This window comes from Nematolebias whitei, chromosome 1 (genome assembly GCF_014905685.2).
Source record: "Nematolebias whitei isolate Nwh7 chromosome 1, NemWhi1, whole genome shotgun sequence".
Classification (NCBI taxonomy): domain Eukaryota; kingdom Metazoa; phylum Chordata; class Actinopteri; order Cyprinodontiformes; family Rivulidae; genus Nematolebias; species Nematolebias whitei.
In genome coordinates, this window is record NC_056498.1 from 92,439,916 (window position 1) to 92,444,500 (window position 4,585).

General features: G+C 43.3%; 1 protein-coding gene across 1 annotated transcript in view; it reads right to left on the bottom strand.

Moving 5' to 3' along the window:
- Positions 1 to 4,585, bottom strand: part of ehbp1 (EH domain binding protein 1) — a gene marked incomplete in the record, with an annotated part of 851,057 nt that overhangs the window by 205,764 nt on the left and 640,708 nt on the right.

Consider the following 4,585-nt stretch of genomic DNA (forward strand, 5'->3'; position numbering starts at 1 on the left):
ATATATATATATATATATATATATATGTATATGTATGTATGTGTGTATATGGGGAGTGGTGGCGCAGAGTTTAGAGAAGGTGGGCCTGTGATCGGAAGATTGCCGATTCAAGACCCAGTACCAACAACATCAAAAATGTGGGTGGGGTAGGTTAAGAACCCACCCTGCCCCACCCTCATTCATCCCACCCTGGGCCCTTGAGCAAGGCCCTTGACCCCCACAATCTGCTCCTCCGGGTGTCCTAGATAGCAGCTCTCTGCTCCACACAGGGCTGTGGTAGCTCAGTGGTCTGGTTGAGTCAGGAAGGGCATCCAGTTTAAAAATAATTGCCGTCTTTGTGCGACTTAGTTCGCTGTGGCAACCACTAACGCAGGGCGCAGCTGAAAGAAGAAGAAGAAAAAAAATATATATATATACAGCTAAATTGTAAAGTGATGTAGAAACTTAAAAACAGGAACATGTTTGTGTTGGTTTTTTGCCATGAACTTAGCAGATGTTTGAAGCCACTTTGAGGTCAAGGTCAAGAGTCAGATCTTTTTGCAAGGTGTTCCAGGATACAGGAGCAGAGTAAGAGAAGGTCCTTTTGCCTAGTTCGGTCCTCACTGAGGGAACACTGTAGGTAATTATGTCTTGAGAGTGCACGCTGTACCTGCACTGATAAAGTGACATGTAGGAGGAGATACTGTATATGAAGGCAATAGACCAAGAATTGATTTAATGATGAAAATGTACCAGTGTGAGAGTCTGCGTGAAGTTAATGATGACCAGTTAACCAATGAATACAGGGTGCAGTGATGGATACGGTAGTTACAGCCAGTTATGAATCTTAGCGCACCATGATAGGCAGCGTCCAACATCTGCAGGGTGCTTGTAGGGATATTCATTTAAATAATATCACCGTAGTCAATGAAGGTAAGGAAAGTCGCAGTCACAAGGCGTTTCCTAGCATTCAGAGTTAGACAGGATCGATTTCTGAAAAAGAAACCCACTTTTACATTCAGTTTCTCTACCAAGTTTTTGACATGAGGCTTAAAGGAGAGATGCAAATCGACCAAGATACCCAAGTATTTTTAAGAATCGACAAACTCAATAGGAACTCCATTCAAAGATAAAAAAGAAGGAAGAACTGCTGGTAAGGAAGAACTGCTGGTACTGACTTCCTGTTTGAAAACAACATTCTTTTGGTTTTATCAGCATTTAACACAAGTTTGAGATGGAACAAATCAGAATGGATGATGTCGAAAGCAGACTAAAAGCTGGAAAACCTTAGCAACTGTTCTAGCTTGACAATAAACAACTGTGTCATTGGCATAGAAATGTAAGGATGCATCAGAAATGCTCTGACCTACATTAATTATGTAGATTATGAAGAGGGTGGGTCCTAAGACTGAACCTTGTGGTACACCACTGTTAACAGTTAAGATAGCTGCAAGAAGTACAGTTATGTTGAACACATTGCCTCCGATCTGAGAGATAATTAGAGATCAATGGTGTGATCTGAGAAACCAATTTCTGAGAGCTTATGACATAAGATGTCATGGTCCACAGTGTCAAAAGCTTTAGGCAGGTCTAAGTAAAGTGCAGCACAATAATCCTTAGCATCCAATGCTTCAACAACATCATTAAAAACCTTCAGCAAAGCAGTCGTGCTGTGTTGTTTCCTGAAACCAGATTGATGGGGAGATGAGATGTTAAAAAAATCCAAATACTTATTGACTTGAGAGTTTATCAGTTTTTCTAAAACCTTAGCAAGAATATAGAGTTTAGAGATTGGTCGATAGTTGTTCAATATTAGAGTTGCATTCTGGTCCAAGTAATCTGACCCAGCCCCAGCCCTTAGCCATCATCTTCAAACCCCACCCGATCTGACGAATTAACAGTAATTACAGGTCTGAACACGAAAACCCCCAAGACATTTTTAATTAAGGTTGTTTTCACACCTGATAGTCCGGTAGACTCGGTTCGGTTGGGGACCAATATTTATAACATTTTGTTTACATTTGAGCTGGTGGAACGAAATTATGTACACACAGTCCCAGTTACATCCAACAATAAAATGTAAAAGAAAAACAGTAATAAGATCTAAGATATGAACTAAGAAAAATATCAACTAAATATACATCAAGCACTAGTAACAGAAAAACATTACGCCGAAAAGCAGCATGAACACGAGTCTGTGTGAGTAGATGAGCATGCATGAATACAGCAACATGAAACAGATCAGCAGCAACATGATGTGATTTTTCACAGTAATTATCCTGGTTAGACATTCATAAGTTTAACAGCTTCAGGGTAGAAGCTGTTCCTCGGTCTAGTGGTTCTACACTTAATGCTCCTCAACCTCCTTCCTGAGGGGAGCGGGGCATCAAGTGTGTGTGCTGGGTGAGTGGGGTCCTTCATGATGCAGGTGGCCCTCTTCCTGCATCTGGAGGGGTAAATGTCTGTGATGGTGGGGGGACTGACTCTAACAGTCTTCTGTGCAGCCTTCACCACTCTCTGCAAAGCTTTTCTTTCTGCAGCTGTGCAGCCTCCATGCCACAAGTTGATGCTGGAGCACAGGATGCTCTCCACTGCACACGTGTAGAAGGAGGTGAGGACTGAGCTTCCCAGACCAGCTCATCTCTGCCGTCTGCGGAAGTAGAGTCTCTGATGAGCTTTCTTGGTCAGGCTGGTAGTGTTGTTGCTCCAGCTGAGGTTGTCATTCAGGTGTACACCCAAGTACTTGTAGCTGGAGACCACTTCCATCACAGATCCTTCTATGTTCGAGGGGGACAGGTGTGTTTGTTCCTTCTGAAGTCCACAAACATCTCCTTTGTCTTCTTCACATTGATGTGAAGGTTATTCTCTTTGCACCAGCTCTCCAGATGTACCACCTCCTGCCAGTAGCTGGACTCATCATTGTTTGTGATGCATCCCACCACCACTGTATCATCTGCAAACTTTACAATATGACAGCTTGGATGAGTAACTGCACAATCATATGTGAACAGAGTGAACAGGAGAGGACTCAGCACACATCCCTGAGGAGAGCCAATGCTGAGGGTTATGGTAGAGGAGGAAAAGTTGTGGATCCTCACAGACTGATTGATGTCTTCTTGTTAAGAAGTCTAGGACCCAGTTGCAAATGGAGGGGCTTAGTCCTAGTGTGAATAGTTTGTCCATCAGGGTTTGGGAGATCATGGTGTTGAAGGAAGAGGTGAAGTCCACAAAGAGCATACAGACATAGGAGTCCTTCTGCTCCAGGTGGGTGACAGCAGTGTGGACCACAGAGGAAATGATGTCCTATGTTGATCAGTTCTCGCGGTATGCGTACTGATTAGGGTCCTCGTTGATGTTGATGGTTGTTTTGATGTGGGTCATGACCATTTTTTCTAAGCATTTAGCGACTATTGGGATGAGGACCACTGGCCGATAGCCATTCAGACCATTTTGTTATTTGTTACTTATTTGAGGTTTTATATTTATTTATTACCAGGAGCTGTCAATTAAAATGATAATTACAGCTGTGACAGATTATGTGGACTCGTTTTACCGAGAAATCTATGAGAAGCTCATTGAAAACGGTTGGACCTGCCTCTGTGTGCGTTATTTTTATTGTTTTTATTTTATACATTTTATTACATGGTGTTGAAAAGGTGAATAGGTGCTGCTCATTACAACTCAAGAAGAACCATGAATACTATTATCAAGTTCAGCTTCACAGCATGTGGCGTCCAATCCACGACGGATGCAGTCTTCCAGCTGGATGACAGACTTTTTTTTCGAGCAGACCGTTGCAGCGAACTAACGGGGAAATCACGGGGAAATCACGGGGAGGCGGAGTGTGCATTTACGTGAGTAAAAGTTGGTGCACGAACTGTACTGTTGTAAATAGCTCAAGCTCGAAGGCTTTGGAGCAAATAACAGTGAAATGTTGGCCACATTATCTACCCCGCAAGTTCATGGTGACTTTTATCAATGTCGTTTACATTCCTCCAGATGCTAATGCTAATGAATCACTACAGGAGCTACATGATACCATCAGCTCGCTGCAGAGCAAACACCCCGAGGCTCTTTACGTTGTAGCCGGAGACTTTAACCACGTGAATCTAAAGGAATGTATCCCAAGCTTAAATCAACATGTGACAATTCTGACACGTGGAGACAAGATGTTGGACCGTGTTTACACGAACGTAAAAGATGCATACAAAGCCGAATCCCGCCCCCACCTAGGACTGTCAGACCACATCTCAATCTTCCTGGCTCCTGCTTACATGCCCCCACTGAGACACTCCAGACCGGTACAAAAGAAAGTTAAATGCTGGATCCAGGACAGTGGCCCCTTACTGAGAGATTGTTTTGACCAAACAGATTGGCAGGTTTTCAGAGAAGCTGCTGAAAATGGAGGTTCGCTTGATCTTGACCAATACACATCCTCAGTTCTGGGTTACATTAGTACATGTACTGACACCGTCTCCACTATCATAAATGTTAAAAGCTACCCAAACAGAAAACCTTGGCTGAATGCAGAGGTGCGTACCCTGCTGGAAGCCAGGAACACTGCCTTCAGGTCTGGAAACTCAGAGGAGCTGAGTAGGACAAGAAA